The sequence below is a fragment of the Eschrichtius robustus genome, chromosome 11 (assembly GCF_028021215.1).
Source record: "Eschrichtius robustus isolate mEscRob2 chromosome 11, mEscRob2.pri, whole genome shotgun sequence".
Lineage (NCBI taxonomy): Eukaryota > Metazoa > Chordata > Mammalia > Artiodactyla > Eschrichtiidae > Eschrichtius > Eschrichtius robustus.
The window spans coordinates 4,963,521-4,986,048 of NC_090834.1; the positions used below are offsets into that span (position 1 = coordinate 4,963,521).

General features: G+C 41.8%; 1 protein-coding gene across 3 annotated transcripts in view; it reads left to right on the forward strand.

Annotated features, from left to right (window-relative positions):
- The first annotated feature begins 2,122 nt into the window (after nt 1-2,122).
- The window catches only part of ARHGAP32 (Rho GTPase activating protein 32), a 273,441-nt gene continuing 253,035 nt past the window's right edge, over nt 2,123-22,528 (forward strand). Inside the window, exon 1 of one of the 3 annotated variants that reach the window (XM_068554527.1) lies at nt 2,123-2,471. The gene's annotated coding sequence lies outside the window, so the exon portion shown is untranslated. Of the gene's footprint in view, nt 2,472-7,690; nt 7,812-22,528 lie in introns of those variants that run through there. The other 2 variants (XM_068554526.1, XM_068554525.1) reach the window with 2 other exon arrangements.

Genomic DNA, 22,528 nt, shown 5'->3' on the forward strand with positions numbered 1-22,528 from the left:
AGGTGAACCCATGGAACTCCTGCGGTTTGGAGAAAGAGTAATTTTTAAACTATGTGTTTGTGTGAAGCTGCAGGTCTCTAGTTTTCTTCATTCACCTGGCTGTTTCTCCAGCACTTAGGAAGTACCCATTAAGACCATTACAGATCCTACCAGTTTCAAGTAGATGGCTACCATACCAGGATACATTTCTTTTTTTTTTTTTTTTTTTTAAGAAATTCACGTTCTGGGCTTCCCTGGTGGCGCAGTGGTTGAGAACCTGCCTGCCAATGCAGGGGACACGGGTTCGAGCCCTGGTCTGGGGAGATCCCACATGCCACGGAGCGACTGGGCCCGTGAGCCACAACTACTGAGCCTGCGCGTCTGGAGCCTGTGCTCGGCAACAAGAGAGGCCGCGATGGTGAGAGGCCCGCGCACCGCGATGAAGAGTGGTCCCCACTTGCCGCAACTAGAGAAAGCCCTCGCACAGAAACGAAGACTCAACACAGTCATAAATAAATAAATAAATGAACGTGAATTTCTTTTTATTTATTTATTTTATTTATGACTGTGTTGAGTCTTCGTTTCTGTGCGAGGGCTTTCTCTAGTTGCGGCAAGTGGGGACCACTCTTCATCGCGGTGCGCGGGCCTCTCACCATCGCGGCCCGTGTGGGATCTCCCCAGACCAGGGCTCGAACCCGTGTCCCCTGCATTGGCAGGCAGGTTCTCAACCACTGCGCCAGCAGGGAAGCCCCAAGATACATTTCTTTAAAGTACACGTCTTTCAATTCTCCCGTCCAACCCTGTGCTTCTATGGGAAACTCATTCCATCCTTTCCCTCCTTCTCTTCTAGAAAACATCTAGAATTTTGGTCTTTAAAAAAACTCTGGTTATACTGAAGTTGGCAAGAGTGAGATTATTATGCATGTTCACTCCCTAATTTCTCTCCAGGATGTGGTGAAACCCTGCTTCATGTCCATGCCCTTGAAATTCTGCTAACTGTGGTCAAGGCCACGTTTTATATTCAGTGACGCCCACTGAAATGACTAAACGCTGAGTGGACCCGAATCTCTGCAGTGACATTAGATGATGCAGTATTTGGCATGGGTGGGTTTGGGTACTGGGTTAAATTATGTAGGTTAACCCCATCCCCAACGTTTAGAATCCAAAGGCGTCAGAAGGAGGGAAAGGTACAAATATAAAAGAAAAAGATCGAAACAAAAAAGGGAGGATGTCAAGATCTGTTCTGTTACACAGACGCTTGTTGCAGGTCCAAGTGCCGAGCAGCCTTCAGAGGCTGAACAAAAGGAGCCCGGGGAGAACCAAGGGCAGTGCCATCTACGGGCAGGGGTTCACTTGTCTCCTGGCCATGCACCTTCGGGGGTTGCTACTCTTTCACCCTTTCTTGTCCTTCCTCTCCCCTGCCAGGTCACTTCCAATCTTCTGGTCCATAACTCTGAATGAAGAAGACAACCAAAGGAACTTTTAGGCCCCGATTCCAAATAATAACCGATGCGAGTTGATTTTACACCAATATGCGCAAGAGATGGAGAGACGAGGAGCTTCCCGACTTGCGGCAACGCCCCCTCTCCTCCGCCGCGCGGTGACAGTACCCTGGGGTCAGCTGGCAGTGGAGAGGAGCCACTGCCATAGTCTCGGAGGATGTCTCTTCCTGCTGCTGCTGCGGCAGGTTCGGTGTTTTTGCACCGCAGCACAGTGCAGAAGCCGAGGCTGCAGACCTCGCCCAAACCCCCGAGCCGGCGTCCGGGCCGCGTTCCCGCGCCCCGCCGGCCCCAGAGCCTCGGGGCGGGGGGGGGCGGGGACGAGCCGCGCGCCTCTCGCCGCCCTCCCGCCGCGCACGTGCGCTCCCGGGACAACGGCAGGCGAGGTCCGGGCGCGCCCCCGCCGCCCTCGGCCGCGCGCGCGCTCCGCCCGCCCTCCTCGCGCGTGCTCGTGCCCGCGACGACGGCGGCGCGCCTCTTCTCCCCGCTGCGGGCGTCGCGGGCGCTGGAGGAGGCGGAGCGCGGGAGGCGGAGGCCGAGCCGACGGCGGGCTCCGGCGGGCGCGCGCGCCGCGAGCGGGGCGGGGGCGCTGCGGGGGCGGCCCGAAGGCGGCGGGCGAGGGGCTCGGAGGCGGAGGACCGCGTCCCCGGGGCCGACTCGGCCGGGTGAGGGCGAGCGCGGTGCGTGTCGGAGGTGGGGACTCCGAGGCCGCGGCCCGGAGCCCGGCGTCCCCGCCCCCGAGCCTGACGGGGCGACGCGGCGGGATGAGGCGCTGGCGCGGGGGGCGCCCGGCCGAGCCCCCGCGGCTGCCCTGGGCGGCCAGGCGCTAGGCTCGGCGCGCGGGCGGTGCTCGGCAGCGGCGAGGACCGGGACGAGGACGAGGACGAGGAGGAGGAGGAGGAGGGCGTCGGGCCCGGCGCCCCGCAGGGCAGACACGGAGCGGCGAGCGGGGCGCAGCGACGCCGCGGCGGCGCGGCGGAGCCGCGGGGCTCGGTAAGGCGGGGGCCGCGGGAGGGCCGGGGGCGCTGGTGACGTGGGCAGGCGCCGCAGGGGAAGGCTGCGGGGGCCTGGGTTTCCTTGTCGGGAGAAATTCTTTTTAAAGTAAAGGTTCGGGATCGAATGTTCTTAGAAGGCCATCTCGGGTTTCCCCCGTCCCCGCCGACTCCCTCCCCGGCCTCCCGGGGCGGACCGCGCTCGGGCCGCTGCCTCCCGCGCCCGCCGCTTCCCCGCGGCCTCGTCGGAGCGGGCCGGGCGGTTCCTGGCCTGCTGCGGCGCTCCGGACCCGAGGCGCGGGCGGCGGGCCTGGGGGCTCCGGGGGCGTCCTCGCCGTGCCCGCCCCCTGCCGTGCTCGCCGGCGCACCCGTGGAGTTTTCCCTCTCATCTTTCTAATTGGCTGAAGTTGCCACTGCACATTGGACGGTGCTGGTGACTTAGTGCCCTTTTCCCCCGCCATCACCCCCCACGCCCCCGTTTTGCCTTTCTCGTTTTGTTGACTTGAGTAAATATTCATATTAAAAAATTACCCAAACAGATGACGAGAAACGGCAGAGGGAGAAAGTCAAAGCTGATTTCTTAGCTGTAGTCTACTTCTGGACCCTTTATAACTCCACCTTCTGTTGCTGAAGCTTAAGGAAGGTGGGGGGGGGGGAGGAGGAAGAGACCCCCAGCAGGATGCTTGGGATGCAGTTTGATAGTTATCTTTTAGGAAATAGAATTTGGAGCATTATAATTTTGATCCGCATGCAGAATTGCAGTCTGCTTTTAAACTGCTTGGGGCACTGCATGATGCTACATGGGTAGCTGGCAGCTGGGCCACATTGCATTGTTGTCAGCACCTCTTTTATTTTCCATTCTTTCAGAGTTTTGTTTGGCACAGATTTAGACCTTTTAAGTCAGTCTGAATGGGAATAACTTCTGATACATTGGTTGCTTTTGTAAACGTTGTCTGTATCTGTATTTCTGTTGGAAGAAAAAAAGCATATGGTGCTGGAGTGCCGTGGCTCTTAGAGTCCAGAAAATGTGCTAGTTTGAATCAGTAATTGAATTGGTTGTAATATTTTTGGGTAGTGACTGTTGTGATTCATTATTTTTCCTTATTGGGTAAATTGAAATCTAACTCGGCATCTTGACATTTGGTCCTTGAACTTGAGAGTGAAGGAAATAGAAGCTTTAATTGCTGCTACAGCACGACTTCAAAGTTTTTCAGGCCCTCATTGGTGTGAATTATTTTTTAATAGGGCTGTTTGTGAAGATGGGATATTATGATGTTGTGATTACCATTTTCAGGAATATCTGGAGTCTACTTCATTCCTAAAATTGAGTGTGTGATGCTTTATAGAGTAAGTATTCTAGAACGGTGTGAGGTTGGAACTATGCTCAAGCTGGTTATCTTCATACCATCGTCCCTATAGCCGTCCGTGGAATAAAGCAGCACTTTGGACAGAGACTTGTCCAGACCTAGCTGGGGTGGAAGCCCAGTTTTTTACTGTGTGGTGATGCACATTGAGGTGGGTGATAGTGTGTAAGTGGGCCACAGAGGAAATATTAGTTGGAAGAACCTTCGTTGGTTATATAACTTTTTGTTTTCTAGGGAGAGACCAAGAAGCAGACAGGCAGGCTCAACTGTCATTAGAGTCTTTGATGTTGGTTTGAATTCCAGTAGTTACGTTCCTCTTATTTGCTTTTCCTAACCTCCACATTATTTTCCAATCACCAGAAGCTATTCCACAGTTGGGCCAAGACTTTAATGGCAGTTCATTCATCTCCATTTCTCTTTCCCTTATTCTCTGTTTAGATGACTTGTTCAGCAGTTTCCCCTTTTTAAGCTGGTCTGGGTGTACTGTCTGCATAGTACACATAGATTCACTATTGAGTCTAAATGCATTTAACAAATGTCAAGAATTAGCAGCTGTTTTCTTCAGAAGACTGTGATAGCAGAATAAAAATCGAGTGAAATGAACTAAACGTTTTCATTGCATTTAAAGATTTTGACAAATATTCTTGAAAATCTTAAGGGTTTAACCCATTAATGTGAAATTTGATGTCCATGGAAGTAGTTAAGAGGCAGCGAGGACTTGAAATCAGGTCGTAGTTGCAGTTATGCTGCTTAGTAGCTGTGTGGCCTCGTCCCTGCTTTGGGCAAGTTATTTACATTTCTGAGCCTGTTTTCCGTAGGTGTAAAATGGGGATGAGAAGGCTTGCACTGTCTTCCTTACAGAGGAGGGGTCAGATGAGAGAAAGGGTGTGAAAATGCTTTGTAATACTTCTTATATGCGTAAGGTATTACTGTCATTACCTATAAACTTAGTATTGAACTGTTTTAAATGTCTTAATATCAGTTTTAAAAAATGCACGTTAGGAATTAGAATGTGTTAGATCTCTTTGAGTTCCAGAATCTTGTGATTCTATTTCATTCTTAGGAAATCCATATGTGGTGTCTACAGTTTTGGACTCTGGAGTTTTTGATTATTTTGGGACAGATGTCAAGTTTATTGAGACTTTGAGCTTCTTTAAAGTATCAGTTCAGAATATTAAAGGAGATTACAAGTTAGGAGTTATGAAAAGAGCTGTTTAGCAAAAAATATTTTATATTTGTCTGCATTATTTAGGACAGACATTGGCAAAATTCAGCATGTAGGCCAAATCTGGCCTGCAGCTTGTATTTTGTATGGCCTATGAACTAAGAATGAAAAATTTTTAAATGGTTGAACAAAATAAAAAGAATATTTCATGATGTTCAAGTTACATGAAGTTCAGATATCAGTGCTCATAAATAAAGTTTTATTGGGGTACAGTCATACTTGTTTATGTATTGTCCGTGGCTGCATTGGCAATACAGCAGCAGAGTTGATTTCTTGCAACAGAGACGGTATGGCCTGCATAGCCCCCAAATTTTATTAGCTGGCCCTTTCCAGGAAAAGTTTGCCAGTCTTTGATGTAGGACTTAAAATTTTTGCTTTACTTAGCACAGAGTTATTGCCTATCATAGCATTATAGGGGTTAAGACCCCTGGAAAGGTACCAATTTTTGCTTTGGAGTCAGGTAGACTTGTATTTGAGTACCAGCTGTGATATAAACTTTGATCCTGGACAAACAAATTAACATCTTGGTGTTCAGGTACCTCCTTTGTAATCAGAGAGTATAGAATCTGTCTTAGAAGGTTGTGGTGATGATTAAATGAAATGTTACATGTCAAAGCTTAATACGATTTAGGCATACAGTAAGTACTTAGTAAGTTATACATGACAGTGATCATAAATTCTAGTGTAAACAATAAGCCTAAAATATTGCACATCACCTTGCCCCAGTATTGTAGAATTGTTCTCCTGAGTGGTATGCTACTTGGTATGGAATTTTCTCCTTTACTGAAACAATTAGTTCAGTTACCAGCTGATAATTGGAATAGCTTGAGAAGTTTCCCATATGTTGTACTGTATTTTTATTAATCACTTGCTTATTTAGATGATTAAGAATGGGTGAAAAGGTAATTCTGCTCTGTTTTTCAGAGATCCTGGTTCTTGATAATTTCTTGGTATTAATGTATGTTTGCAAGCTGAATTTAAATACCAGTTCTCTGTTGGTTTTGGTGTTTCCTGTTTTTATTTTTTTGAGAAAGATATTTGAGAAAAAAATTAAATAAGGCCAAGGTTAGATAACTTTTTTAATGTATTTGACACTCTGAGTCTTCCTTATGATTTGCATTAGCATCTCTCTAATATCCTCTTCAGAATTGGAATAATAAAACTTAATTTTTTTCCCTAAAGATAGACCTAGTGTACTATCTAGAAGCTTCGATGTTAAGCTGCTTTCTGAAGTATTTGGTTTAAATTATCTTACAATTGACAAATTGGATGTGCTTCCCAACTTCAGGTGCTGGTTTATTTAACATTAATCCTAAACTAAGAGTGAGCAAATAAACAGAGGCCATTGTTCTGACTGAGTCAAACAGAACAGAATTGGGGCCAGTGTGACCCCTGCCATCCTACAAATTGTGCAGTTTTACACCTTGGATGTTGCTTACATGCAGTGGGATGATCCAAGGGAGACATGGGAGGGCACTCATGCTGTCCCCATTCTGTCCTTGGTGGGGCAGAGGGCCTTTCATCAAACTGTAGAGCTGCAGCCCCTGGAAAACTACACTGCTGGGTTCTAATTGTAGCACCTCAAAAACAGTAGAGGCCTAAAGAAGACCCACGTGGAGACAGTATTCTCTTTTGAGGTTAAAACATATAAACAACAAAACCAACCAGAGATTTCCTCTTTGAAGAGATGCAGGTTGAGAGGGAATATTCCCCATGGTAGCAAAACGTAAAGATTTGGTAAAATAGGTGTTTATAGTTTCATAGTATACCTGGACAAGGGGACTTCCTTGGTATTTAAAGGAGATTGTTTTAGGAAGGTAAAAGGAAGTGAGAAACAAGGTGTTTGGTCTAATTTCTCATAAGAAATTTATGAATCAGAATGTTCAGAGTGGAAGTAGAATTCTGATTTTCAGGGAGATCCTATTATTTGGCTTATGATCATATATTCATTTACTACTTTATTTTATGCCATGGATCATAGTATACATTAGTATTGGAGGCTGTGGAGATGGAAAGCACTGAGTGGAAAAGCATACGTGACCCATGTGGTATGATATGTTTACGTTGTCTCTGTTAGGAACGATAGACACCACGCTCTGGGGAAGAATTCTAAAATAAATATTCCATTCATTTTCCCTTAAAATAGTAAAATTTTTATTATCTGGGGTTCAGCCTTGTGGTCTTGGGCAGGCCATTTGATTGCATTGTTTTTATTCCCTTGTGTGTAGGATGGAAACAGTAATTCCTGTTCCTCTTTTTATTGGAGAGGTATATGGTAAAAGGACTCAAGATGAGTAGTATTTTCAACAGTTTTGAAGAACATATTATGTGTACTTTATAAATTACCTAGTATATTAAGGACAGACAAAGGAGATTTTTGTTTAACAGAAAGGAGATTTGAACTTGAAGTCAGGACCTGGGTTCTTGTCTTGGCTCTGCTGTAAATAATCTGTGACTTTGGACGAGTAATTCATCTCTCTAAACCTCATTTTCCTTATATGTAAAATGAGGGGTCAGACTACAGGTCTCTAAGATCCTTTCTTGCTCCAAAATTCCATGATTCTCTGATTTTTTTTTTTTTTTTTTTAAAGTAGGGACCATCCTCTTGCACTTGCCCAGTTTCCATTGACCTTCTACCTGAGGAGAACCTGAAATCCAGTGGTCTTCCGGATTCGGTAACAATCCTGGCTCCGGTAGGATGCAGGAAACCAAATCTCTTTTATCAGTGAACTGAAGTATCCATTCAGTACAAGTGAGTATTTTGTACCATGCTAAATGCAGTGGAAGATAGATATGAAAGAAGGTGGCATTGAGTCTCTGCCCTTAGGAAGTGTTCATTCCACTGGGGAGATAAACTATATTATGAAAAAGAATATCTATAAAAGAGTAGACAAGGGGACAGTGGGATGATCCCTGATCTGGCAGTTCGAGGACTTGGGTGTACTATGGGAGAGGATACTTTGTGGCTTTATGGCCTTGTGGCCTTGAACATTTGTAACATGAGCTTTGTAGACTGTCTCCAGCTCTGAAATTTGGTCATATTCTCTTTGACAGAGAGGCAGCATCTTTGAATCAGCCTGTTAGGAGACAGCTCACGTGAGAACTGCTCAATCCAGGCCAGATTTTTGTGCTCAGTTTGCATAATTGCTTGATTTACTGGCTAGAAGGAAAGGGTTACTTTAATTTGCTGGAAATGCATTCAAGGGGCAACTTTTCTTCTGGAAAAGTCAAGCGTGTGAGAAGTGACAGGAGACCAAAGTGTCCCTGCTTCTGGGTCAATAACTCTGAGCCCTGGATCTCATTCATTTTTCCCTTCTTAGGGCTTTCACTCCTGCCATTATTTTTTTCCTTGAATTATCATTCTCTCCTTACTGGATCGTCTCTCTTAGTATGCAGACATGCCTTATATTACTCGCAGCAGTGATGATTAACTGTTCACCAAATGCCATTCTCTGCAGCTTCATTTCGGTAATAGGGCCCTCAGGTTTGCTCTGGCACATGGATGCCCAACTAGACTACATTTCCTAGCCTCCCTCTTACAGCTCGATGTGACCACATGATGAACTTTGGGTAAATGGATATGACCAGAAGTGATGTGAGTGATTTCTGTGTCATGGCCTTAGAAAGGAACGCAGGTTGCTTTCTGCTTCCTCTTCCTTTCTGCCAGGAGAATGTAGTGCTGGTGCATGTTATTCAACCTTGCTGGTGAGAGCAGCACTTTAGGGGGGATGGATCGGTAAGATGGATCCTCGCATGGTCTCGTGGAGCAGAGCCGCCGTACTACTGCTCATTTATCTCTGGGTGGTTAAGTGAGAAGGGAATACAGTTTTGACTTGTGTGTGGAGCCCCTAATACCTTAACTGAATAAATCACCTCTGTTAAACCAGCCTCTCCTCCACCTTATGTTTCCCTTCAGCTGTTGCCCAGTTTCTTTGTTCCCGTTTGCAACAGGAGAGGTTTATGTTTGCTGTGTCTACTTCCTTACCACTGATTCTCTCTTTAGCCTGATCCGTTTGAGCTCCTGTTTCTGCACTCACTGACATTGTTTTTAATCGAGGCTGCAACGACCTGTGTCTTGTCAAAGCCAGTGATCAGCAGTGTCTATGTCTTATTGACCTCTCATCAGCATTTCACATTGGCCAACCACTTTCTCTGACCTCGTAGCTACTCATTCTCTGTCTTTTTGCAGCTTATCTGTACCCACCCCCCAGTCTAAAATTTGGAGTGTCCCTGGGCTTGCCTCGTGTGATTTCATCCATTTTCATGGTTTCAGATACCATTTATATGCTGAGGGAGCTCAGATTCCTTTTTTTTTCCCCTTGAGCTCTAGACTCATCTAACGCCATTCCTCCACTTGGATGTCTAATAGACACCTCAAATGTAACATGAACAAAGCAGAACTATGAGTTACTCTTTCTTTCATTTGCTCTTCCCTCCACCTTTCCGAAGTCTTCATCTTCTCAAGTGAAGTGACACCACTGTCTACCCAGTTGTGCAGGCCAAAACCCCTGGGGTTATCCTCCATTTTTTTCTTCTCATCTCATATTAAAGTCCCGTCAGCTCCACCTTCAGAATACAAACTGGACGTGACTACGTTTTTTAATAGTTTTTTCACTGTTAACACCTAGGCTGGCAGCCTTTCTCCTCTGGAAAACTGCCAGCAGACTTCCCTGCCTCTACTCTTGCCCTTATTTTCCTCACCTGTCCTATAACAGGAGCCAAAAATAATGTTAAATGTTAATCAGATTGTATCACCTGTTTACTGGCTTTCCAATACACTTAACACTAAAACTAAAACTTAAAGGTTTATTATGGAAACAAAATCTCCACTGTGGCCACTTAGGAGGCCCTGTATCAGCGGTTTTTAGTTGGGGAAGATCTTGCCCTTAGGGGACAGTTGGCAGTGTCTGGCTGTCAGGCCGGGGGGACGGGTGGCAGGGGGAGTGTGCTGCTGGCATCCAGTGGGTAGAAGCCCGGGATGCGGAGCATCCTGCAGTGCACAGGACAGCCCCAACCGCGACGAACACTGTCGTCCAGCATGTCTGCAGGGCGCGGTCTGGCTCCTTGCTTCCTCGCCAACCTCGTCTTTCTCTGTCTTCTCCTTTGTTCACGGGGCTGCAATCACAATGATGTGATTCTTCTTGTTTTTCCTTAATAGACTTTTTTTTTTTTGAGCACCTTTAGGCTCACAGCAAAATCGAGCAGAGGGTACAGGTATTTCCCGCATCCTGCCGGCCCTCACACACACAGCCTTCTCCACTGCCAGCGTTCCCCACCAGAGCGGGACGTTAGCTACAACTGATGGAGCTGTGACAGCACACCATCACCACCCAAAGTCCGCAGTTCTATTAGGGTTCATTCTTGGTGTTGTACATTCTGTGGGTTTGGACAGATTTATAATGACATACATCCACCATTATAGTGTCACACAGAGTGGTTTTCACTGCCCTGAAAACCCCCTGTGCTCCGCCTGTTCATCCCTCACCTCCCCCCACTCCCAACCCTTGGCTACTCATGATCTGTTTAATGACTCCATAGTTTTTTGCCGTTTCCACAGTGTCTTATAGTTGGAACCGTACAGTATGTAGCTTTTGCAGATTGGCTGCTTTCACTTAGTAATGTGTATCTAAGTTTCTTCCATGTCTTTTCATGGTTTGATAGCTCATTTCTTTTTAGCACTGAATAATATTCCATTGTCTGAATGTACCACAGTTTATCCATTCACCTGCTAAAGGACATCTTGGTTGCTTCCAGGTTTCGGCAGTTATGAATAAAATTGCTGTAAACAATCCGTGTGCAGTTTTTTTGTGGACATGTTTTCAACTCCTTCGGGTAAATACCAAGGACTGTGATCGTGGGGTTGTATGGTAAACGTATGTTTTGTTTTATAAGAAACTGCCAAACTGTGTTCCGAAGTGGCTGCATTGCCACCAGCAGTGAATGAGAGTTCCTTTTGTCCCACATCCTTGCTGGCACTTGGTGGTGTGAGCTTTCTGGATTTAGGCCATTCTAATAGGTGTATAGTGGATGATGCTCTTTTTTTATCTCTTGAAGAAGCTAAGCATGTACCTTTTCAGGGATTTACAGTTGCTGTTCCTTTTGCTTGGAATGTACTTCCTTCAGATCTTTGTGTGACTGCCTTCTCCTACCCAGAGAGGCCTTTGTGATTACTGTGTACATGCAGTACTGCAGTCTTTCTCTTCTATATTACCCCATTTTATTTTCTTCATTTTAGTTTATTTATTTGCTTATGTTTTACATTTATAATCCCTTTCTCTGCAAGCTGTTTGAGGGGCACGGGCTCTGTCTAGATATGTACTGTATCCCTAGCTTTCCTATTAAAACATATTTGTTGATGCCAGAGAGGTGCCATCCATCGTGGGGATGGGAAGACAAGGTTTTCAGTGATGATGATAAATCAGAGCATCCTGAGAGCAGCAGGGAAGGTTATGATTTTCCAGAGGATGGAAAAAATCCCTTGAGACAAGGCTGCTTTAGTCTTAAGTAAGTAATTTTGTAGAATGGAGGAATTTACCTCGATTTTTGTGAGGACGCACATGACAAGAGTAAGCTGACAGCAGGGACAGAGAAAGGTTACTTCAGGGTTTAACTTCCATTTTGCCTTGTGTCTCATACCACTTGTCTCTGCATATAGAGCTACACGTTCATACTGCATTTATATAGGCCTTCTGGTTATACGTAGTTTTACCTTTTCCCAGTATCAGAGTTTCTTCTGCATTTTCCTTGGAAGAGAAGCACATACCCTCTGCTTCTGTATTTTCAGTGACTGAAAACTCAGTTACTCACCTGACAGCCCTATTCTTTTTTTTTTTTTTTATTGAGGTATATAGTTGATTTACAGTGTTGTGTTAATTACTGCTGTAGAGCAAATTGGCTCAATTATACATATATATACACATTCTTTTTCATATTCTTTTCCATTACGCTTTATCACAGGATATTGAATATAGTTCCCTGTGCTATGCAGTAGGACCTTGTTGTTGCCCAGTTCTTTTTAAAAGTTCTTATTTTTAAAAATTCCTCATTATATTAGAGTGGAATGTACCTGCCTGCATTTCCGACACCACACAGATCTGCTCTGTTTTTCACATGATGGCCTTCAGCTGTCATGGAAAAATGGCTGGTTCTTTGATCTTCCCACCAACTTTTTCTCTTTCCAGGCTAAATATACTTATTTTCTTCAACTGTTCCTCATATGCCTAAGATTTTTAGCTCCTTTTCCAGGAGCTATTTACAAGTTATTAATCAAGCTAAGTGATACAGATGTTCCATTGCCTACCTTAACAAAGAAAACTTCATAATGACCTAACTCAGGGTCAAACAGGGAATTCTCAGATTCCTCCGAGTTCTGCTCCAGAACATGGTAAAGGGCAAAGACCCAGCCTTCAACCCAAGATTCCATTCTCCCTCCAGGTTCCTTGCATGAGGGACTTTTTGCATGTGCACATATGTGGACACTTGAATCCGTGCATCCCCGTTCACCTTTCAGACAGCAGCTCTTTGATCATCCCTTGGACCCAGCGATGTAAATACCAATGGTGGGGTCATCTGCCGTTGGGAGGATCAACTCACTCAGGGAAGAGACCTGAGCAAAGCCTAGAAGTAGCCAGGAAGTTCTGGGGTCCTGGCAAAATGAGGGCTGGGTGTGTAGGCTGCAGTTGGGCATACCTTTTAGGTCCTGAGATCAGCTGGCCCCATGCATGGTCAAGGGTGTGGTCAGAGGGAGGCCAGTGCATGGCCCTTCAGAGATCCAGGCCTAGGACAGGGGTTTATTGCTTAGGTCCAAGGTATTACTGTTCTGTCATCGTCAGACTCTACTCTTGATTCTGTTTCCCAGAGCCAGTTATTGTGGAAAAAGTTAAATTCCCTCTTACAAGTGTTCCAAATTAGACATCGCATTTTACTTTGAGCTTCCTAACGAGTGTGCCAGACAGCACTCTGAATGTGTTACAGATAGGGCAGAAATACTGATGTCCTTATTCCTCAGAGAGGATTATCAGTGACAGAGTGGCAAGAGCTTCTGCTGATCACTGTTGGCCAGCAGCAGCATGGCTTGCTTACTGCCGTGTGCCTGTATCTGTACTGTCATTTTCTGTATGTGTCCTAAGTGCAAAAGGCTGAGAAACCCTGCTCTAGACTGCTGTGTGGTGACTGTGCAGGTCTCATGGTATAACGTGTTTACATACAGCTTTGAGAGCATTTTTATCAACATTAATATTTGGTCCACCTGATGATGTTGGAGGTGTCAAGGTAGGTTTGTGCCCTTCTTATTAATGAGGATATAGGTCCAGGTTAAGTGGCTTAATCTAGCTACACATTCTCACTCAAGTAGGGCAGTCGAAACTAGAACTCCATTCTTCTGACTCTTATTCTGGTGTATTCTCTCTACTAACCCAAATTCTTTTTCTTGTACTTTTTTTGGACAGCCTATCACTTCTGGTTCATTTAGGGCATGCAGGCAATTACATTTTTTAGAGTTTTTCTGTCCCAACTTCTGTTATGTTGTTTCCCTTTATTGTTACTTTTTAACCTGAAGACTCAGCTTGACATTTAATCTCTATTAATTGGTATCATTTTTATCAGATTCAAACAATTCATCCAGTGTCTTGCAACTTAATTGTATGTTACGCATTTTGATAGCTCTCTTCCCTAAAGTAGTGTCCTATTTAGTTGTTACAGTGACGTTTGTCTGAAATGGTCACCCTGCAGTGTTTATAAAAGGTTAGATTACGTTAAAGCAGGAAAATGTGCAATACGTTTTAGAAATCTTTCTTTCCTAAACCAGTTATGATTAAAAAAAGTTCTGGCATGTACGTGTAAATTCACTTCCCTTTTTATTTAGTGCCCTTTTTTTTAAAAAATTAATTTATTTATTTTATTTATGGCTGTGTTGGGACTTCGTTTCTCTGCGAGGGCTCTCTCTACTTGTGGCAAGCGGGGGCCACTCTTCATCGCGGTGCGCGGGCCTCTCACTGTCGCGGCCTCTCTTGTTGCGGAGCACAGGCTCCAGACGCGCAGGCTCAGTAATTGTGGCTCACAGGCCCAGTTGCTCTGCGGCATGTGGGATCTTCCCAGACCAGGGCTCGAACCCCTGTCCCCTGCGTCGGCAGGCAGATTCTCAACCACTGCGCCACCAGCGAAGCCCAAGTGCCCATTTTGTATTGATCTTTACAAAAGTTATTTTATTTAAACCTCAGTAACCTCACTTACTCATGTTACCTAAGTGCTGGATTGATTCATAATTCAAATCTAGGTCTGTTTAACCTCAAAGTACCTGTGCTTTTCCCCAGTACTAGTCTATAAATAATGTGAAATGATTTCTAAACATTTAACTTGAGCTGAGAAAGGGATGTTTCCCAGATTTATATTCTTACATTTGGAATAAGTAATTCTCTGTTACTTATGCACAGGACAGGCCCCCTCACCGCACCACCCCCCCCCCCCCCCCCCCCCCCCGGCCCTCTCATTATCTGGTCTAAATGTCAGTAGTGCCAAGTTGAGAAACCCTGCTCTAAAGGTTTTAAGTAGTCAAGGTTTTACTTTGAATATGTGTGTGTGTATTTAGCCAACAGCATCATGGTGATAGGTGCTAGAATGGATCAGAGATAGTTTCTCCTACTCCCTGCTTGGGAACAGGTTGTCAGTGACATTAGAGCATGATGTTTTTATTCATTTCAGTTCTGTGTTGCTTCTAGAGAACCTGGGATTTAATGCTAAAGGCTTTCTGAGTTAGAAAAGGTTAGGCTTTTTATGTTATAATACTTATGTTTGTTAGAACTTTTGATGGGTAAAAACGTGAAATATGTGAAACTTAGCTGGCATTTTGGTATTGATCTGCTAACCAACATAACTTCTATGAGAAGTTGTATTTATTGGTTAAAAGCACAGATTTGAAGGGATGGTTGCTTAGCATTCTAACACCAGTTCTCTTTTCCCTTGTTTTTGAGTTGCAAGGCATGACTGGAACATCACTGTAGCACCTTTCTCAATTTCTTTACGTTAATTTTCCCAGACTTGATTTTGTGTCCCTTTGTTCTAGATTGCTATACCTACCTCCTTAAAGTAAAGTTTAATTCTGTTTACTCTACCTGATCAAGAACCATCAGAGGTTCTGTATTCCTGTTACACTAATTAAATGCTCTTGCTACTACACGTACTAAACTCTTGCTTTGATTTTCAAAGAAAACTTTTTTTTTTTTTTAATAACCCTCAATTCACGATTCAGTGTCACTAAATGATACATATCTGTCTTTTTAATACTATCAGTAGCTGCTGTTACTGCTAACATTTATTTATTATTGATATGCCAGAAACTATTCTAAGCCCCTTACATGTATTATCTGGTTTATTATCACAATTGCCCCATGAGGTAGTTACTCATACTATTTTTTTTTATTGTGGTAAAATTTACATAACAAAATTTACTATCTTAACCATTTTTAGGTGTCCAGTAGTTTTAAATATATTCACATTGTTGTGAAACAGATCTCCAGAACTTTTCCATCCTGCAAAACTAACACTCTGTGCCAATTAAACATCTCATTTCTTCCTCCCTGCAGCCCCTGGTACCCACCATTCTACTTTCTGTTTTTATGAATTTGACTACTTTAGGTACCTCATATAAACGGAATCATACAGTGTTTGTCTTTTTGTGACTGACTTATTTCACTTAACATAATGTCCTCAAGGTTCAACCATGTTGTAGCATGTGACAAGATTTCCTTCCATTTTAAGGCCGAATAATATTCCATTGTATGTATATATCACATTTTATTCATCTCTTCATCCATTGAGGGACACTTGGGTTGCTTCTGTCTCTTGGCTATTGTGAATAGTGCTGCTGTGAACATGGATGCAAGTAGTTCTTTGAGATCTTGCTTTCAGTTGTTTTGTATGTATACCCAGGAGTAAAATTTCTGGGTCATATGGTAATTCTGTTCTTAACTTTTTGAGGAACTACCATAATGTTTTCGACCCCAGCTGTACCATTTCACATTCCCACCAACAGTGCACAAGGGTTCTTATTTCTCCACATCCTCATGAACATTTGTAATTCTCTGTTTTTTTTTTTTCCTTGTACCATCCTTATGGATGTGAAGTGATATCTCATTGTGGTTTTGATTTGCATTGGCTTAGTGGTAGTGATGTTGAGCATTATTTTCAGAAGTTTGTTGTCAATTTTCATACCATCTTTGGATAAATGTCTATTCAAGTTCTTTGTCCATTTTAAATTTTTATTTTTTTGGCCGCGCCATGCGGCTTGTCGGATCTTAGTGCCCCGACCAGGGATCGAATGCCCCCTGCAGTGGAAGTGCAGAGTCTTAACCACCGGACCGCTAGGGAAGTCCCTGTCCATTTTTTTAAAATCAGATTTTTTGTTGTTGTTGACTTGTTGGAGTTCTTTATATATTCTGGATACCAATCTCTTACCAGATATGTGGTTTCAAATATTTTCTTCCATTCTGTGGGTGGCCTTTTCACTCTGTCGATGGTGTCCTGTGATGCACAACAGTGTTTAATTTTGATGAAGTCCAGCTTATCTATTTTGTCTTTTGTTGCCTGTGCTTTTGGTGTCATATCCAAGAAATCATTGCCAAATCCAGTGTCCTGAGGTTTTTCCCTTACGTTTTCTTCTAAGAGTTTTATAGTTTTAGCTCTTTTATTTGGATCTTTACTCCAGTTTGAGTTAAATTTTCTGTATCTTATAAGGGTCCAATTTTTTTTTTTTTTTTTGCATGTGGATATCCAGTTTTCCCCAATACCATTGTTGAAAAGACTATCCTTTTTCAATTGAATGGTCTTGGTACCCTTGTTGAAAATCATTTGCCCATATATGCAAGTACTCCTACTGATTTTATAGATGAGGTGATTGATATTGAGATGTGACTGATAGATAATACTAATACATTAAAAAAAAGAATTAGTTTACCACAAAGTAATTTATATTTGGTACAGTAAGATGAAGGAGGTTTGTAGGGTCGTGAGGTCTTTTTTTGTGTTGTAGGCTTCGCCCAGGAAAATTAAGTGTCAGTAACCCGGTTACTGTGTTTGCACCCCAGTTCTGATAGGTTGCCAACTCCATGCACTAAGTCAGTGATTTTTTCAAACTTTTCTAGCAACAAAACCCTTTTTTTTTTTCCTCCCTCAAACAAAATCATAGGTGGACCTCCAGGGTTTTAGTGATAATTAGTATTTTGTTATTATATATTCATCTAAAACAATCAGTGTATAATATTTACCTATTTTTGCTGATTATTATAACACGAATTCATGCATTTGTGGTTTCCACTGTGTTGAAAACGTGCATATTATGGTTTTAAAATTTCTGCCTGTTACCGTTTTAAGCATAGGGAATGATGTATGGGAACACCTTCAAATCGAATGTTTGCAAAACATCTGAAGCTCTTCCATGGATGTCAGTGTGAAAAATACTAGCTTATCTAGGTATCTTTGAGGTTCAACTTGTGATTATGGAGAACCATTTTTCTCTATGCAAAGTTGGCTAGAGAGTTAATATGAGAAAGTCTTGACTTCTTTAGTGCTGAGATGCAGGGCTAATTTAATAGCCTAACAGCTGGCTCAGACCGACTTCTTTTCATTTTTATACTCAGGATCGAAGGGTTAGTGCCAAAAGATATCTTTTTTCTGTGTGTCCTACGGTGGTTTAAACTTAAGGTCAATTCAGATCTTGTATTTTAAGATACTGACATTGATAAGGATACCAGAATTTGTGTAGCTAGTTGTAAGAATTTTATTCTTTGAGATTTGATTTTAAGTATGTCAGCAGCATTTGTTAAGTTTGGAAGATAGTAATTTTGGGTTTCAGCATTCTTATTAGATAAAGTAAGGTCTTCAAAAAACGAATCACTCTTTTTTTAAAAAGTTCTTTTTCCTAATGGAGTGTCTCCCATGAATTAACTGTATGTATAATGAAATATACTCTTTTCTAAAGCTGTAATCATTACTTAGTCACTGTGCAATGGCATTAAGTAATTTTGCAGAGCCCAAGATGCTTGAAAATTGGTATAGCTGGTGATATTTTAAATTTAGCAACAATAAAAAATAGTCCTATTCAGGCTATATAATACAAGTGTTGGAAAAGGTTTTGTTTGATTTCTTTCATACTCTTTTTTTTTTAGAGCTTTCGCAGCCCCCAGCTTTATTGAAATATTGTTGACATGTAACGTAAAAGTTTAAGATGTACAAGCTGATAATTGGATACAGTATATATTGCAAAATGATTACCACAGTAAGATTAGTTAATATCTCCATCCCCACAGGCTATTACCTTTTTTTTTTTTTTTGGTGTGGTGATAACATTTAAGATCTACTCTCAATATCTTTCAAGTGTATAATAACAGTATTGTTAAATGTAATCACCATGCTGTACATTAGATCCCCAGAAAACATATTCATTTTATAGCTGGGTGTTTGTACCCTTTGACCAACATCTCTCAGTTTCCTCCACCCCAGCCCCTGGCAACCACCATCCTACTCTCTATTTCTATGAATTCAGCTTTTTTTTGGTTCCACATATAAGTGAGAACATACAGTATTTGTCAGGGTCCATTCATATTGTTACATATTGTTTCCTTCTTTTTTTTTCTTGGCTGAATAATATTCTGTTGTATGTATACCACATTTTCTTTATTCATTCATCCCTTGATGGACACTTAGCTTCTTCCCATGTCTTGGCTATTGTGAATAGTGCTGCTCTTCAAGATAGTGATTTCATTTCCTTTGGATATACACCCAAAAGTGGGATGGCTGGATCAGGTGGGAGTTCTGTTTTTAACTTTTTAAGAAATCTCCATATTGTTTTCTATCATGGCTGTACCAAATGACATTCCACCAACAGTGCACAAGGGCTCCTTTTTCTTTACATCTTTGCCAACACTTATTGTCTCTTGTCTTTTTGAGGACAGCCATTCTAACAGGTGTGAGGTGATATTTCATTGTGGTTTTGATTTGCATTTTCCTGATGATTAGTGATGTTGAGCACCTTTTCATGTACCTGTTGGCCACTTGTTTGTCTTCTTTGGAAAAATGTCTGTTCAGTCCTCTGCCCATTTTTTAATCAGATTTAAAAAAATGCTGTTTTTCTTTTTTGGTGTATTTAAAAGGTAGTGTTTAATAATTGACTTTGTTGTTGATACATTTGGGAAAACAAACAGGTTCCCATATGCATGTTCAACTGTTCTCTCTTGTAGGGATACATTCTGACCTGATGTTTTAAAAACTTCCCTAATTGTGTAAACTGTATTTTGAAATGGTTTTATAATAGTAGATTTAGCCAGATTTTACAGCTCTTTATTTGTAAATTTGGTTAAACTAATAACTCAGCATTCATTCAGTAGATATTTACTACCTACCTATTAGAAGTGGATTTGTAGGGGATTAAAAAGTAGGGATTTTCTTTTGCTATCTATATTGTTAGAAATTAAAAAAAATAAGACAGCTAGAATAGTATTAAGTATAGTACAGTATAAACTTTTTTAGAAATTGAAGAAAAATTAAAAGCTCAAAAGGTATATTTTAATTCTATTTAGTTTTTGTGGCATGCTCAATTTATTCTGTCATAAGTAAATATTATTTGTGAACATTTTGTTAGATTTCCATATTTTCTCTTAATTTGTGTGTGAAAGGCAGACATTTCCCTGTTTCTTTTTTAAGTAAATAAATATTTATTTATTTATTTTTGGCTGCGTTGGGTCTTTGTTGCTGCACGCGGGCTTTCTCTAGTTGTGGTGAGCGGGGGCTGCTCTTCGTTGCGGTGCGCGGGCTTCTCATTGCGGCGGCTTCTCTTGTTGTGGAGCACGGGCTCTAGGCGTGCGGGCTTCAGTAGTTGTGGCTCACGGGCTCAGTAGTTGTGGCTCGCAGGCTCTAGAGCGCAGGCTCAGTAGTTGTGGCTCGCGGGCTTAACTGCTCCGTGGCATGTGGGATCTTCCCGGACCAGGGCTCGAACCCGTGTCCCCTGCATTGGAAGGCGGATTCTTAACCACTGCACCACTAGGGAAGTCCCCATTTCCCTGTTTATATGAAGCTCCATCTTCACTTATCATATGGTGATACGGCAATGGCTAGCCATAAACATCAATACGTTTAGTTATAAAGATCACCAGAATTTGAATATTTTTTTCTATAGGAATTTCTATATATCATTGCTAGTAGCATATTAATTTCCTGCTAAATAAGATTCTAATATGATCAGTTTGCCCTTTTTTTCTTTGCACCATTAATATTCTAGGAATCATTTTAGATTCCTAGACATGTTTAGAGTCTGTTACTTCGATAAACAGAACAAGTTGCTTATCAGCTCTTTGCTCCTCGTAGGAAGCAGTTCTCATACATTTATTTGCTTAAGAGTATGTCTTGAAAACTATTTGGTGAATTCCTCATTACCTGCTCGCTTAGCATAGGAAGAGGTGGAAACAGAAAAAAATGCTTGGTTTTTACTGGTTTTCTTTCTTTTAGCATTACTGTCTAATCAAAACAGGGGCCTGGGCTTCAGCATATGAAGAACTGAGTTCACGTAACTGGAGCTGATCTGTTTATACGCTAACCTCTTGGAAGGTAGAAAGGGAAGGTCTGAAACAGGAGAAGAGGTTTAGAAAATCCTTTAGCTTAGTCTTAGCTAGATTAGTGATATGAAAAATATTATGATATTCTTAGTGTTTAGGATTAAGGACTTTAGTAGAAGTAGAAAAAAAGAAATGCTTGGTTAAATGAGCTGATAAAGGCCCTAGTGGCTTAGAAGTATTTCTGAGTCACTGAAGTTCATGCAACAAGATCTGGAATAACTTTTCCTTCACTTTAGACCCTCTTCCTTTGTTTAGCCCTGTCCAGAGCCACCTTATACTCCATTTCAGCAATATTGCTGAATTTCTGTGATCTTTGGTATATGCAGTTCATTCTTTTTGCTTCTTTCAGCTGTATTCCTTTCCATTGCATGCTTCTTTACATTAAAAACATTGTGATCTTGGACCCATTTGCTCTGAGGAGTATGGTGTTTAGCACACTGTTGGAGGCTCAGTAAGTTTTCAGAAGTCTTTTCAGCCTTCCAGAGTGTTTGCCTTAGTTAGAAACAGCTCTGGAAAGTTTTCTTTGTGGAGGAAACTGCCTCTTATCTTTGTACTGGCAGAGTCCTTCCAGCATCATGCTTCATTTGATTTGTGTTCATTTAGCAGCTCTGCTGCTAAAACTTTTTTTTTTTTCAAAGATGCTTATGTAATTCCTTTTTGGATTACTTACTGGTTAATTTTTTGGGTAATTATGTTTTGATTAATTATTCAGCTATAATAAAACTATTGTATGAGAATAGATTTTGGAGGTCGCTGTTAGCACATGAAAGTAGTAGGAATTTATTTAAAAATTGGCTTAAATGGACAGTTTTAACAATTAAATATTTGACTTCTATGCTTAAAGAGTTGTTAAAGTATATGCATAAAGGTAAAATTACTTGTATTCTAAATTATATTACTGTATTTATACTATTTTTCAAACATATTCTTTAGACTCTTTTATTTTAAAATAAATTTTATAACTTTGAGATTTCTTATTTAGATGTATTTATTGTCACATTTTAAGAAAGAACTTTTAGATTTACAACTCTGTATAAAAGCCCATAATAAATTTCTTTACTTTTTATCATGTGGGTATGATTTAAAATAGAGAAAGGCAACAAGGATGAGAAAAACCCTGAAAAAGTCTTTAACAAAAGCTTTACTAAATCATGTTATAGGAAGTATGATAATTATGACAAGAAATTGTAAGACCATTACTGTCAGTGATGTTCTTTGTGTTTGGCTAGAATCAACATTCATTTATGCCCAGGTAAATAAGTTATTTTATTTCACAAAAGAGATTTAATAATTTATGGCTGAAGCGTAAATGAAGTACTATGGCCCTTCAGTTAAGTAATGCACATGTAGGCCTCAGATGTAAAATTTCAGTCAGTGTAGTTGTTGCAGCCCATGTCATTGAAGGAATGGGGACAAAAGTTTGTTTGTAACTACCACGGAACTGAGTACAAAGACGCCAGTGACCTTTGAACTTCTGTGGCTGTGCGTCTGAACGAGGAATTGTTTGAGGATGGGAAAAGCTGCCAGTAGACTTGGGATGTGCTTTTCCCGTGCTTTCTATGGAATTGTTGAGTGACTCTCCTCCAGAAAAACAAAAAAGCACAAACCCAAAAAACAAAAAGCTTAATTGGAAGAAATTCTTATTAGTCCCAGAGGAATCGCATGTCCACACAGCTAAATCTAATTAGATATTCATATCCCAAAGTGATAGTCTCCATAAAAATATTGTCTCCACTTACAAAAATGGCAGTGTTAATTACTGCTGTTTTATGCATTGACTAATCTGGTAGATGCTTGTGGTTTCTTCCTCTGCAGTTCTTGTTATCTTCTTCGTAAAAGCTATCCTGCAGCTCTTCTGGTTGAAAAG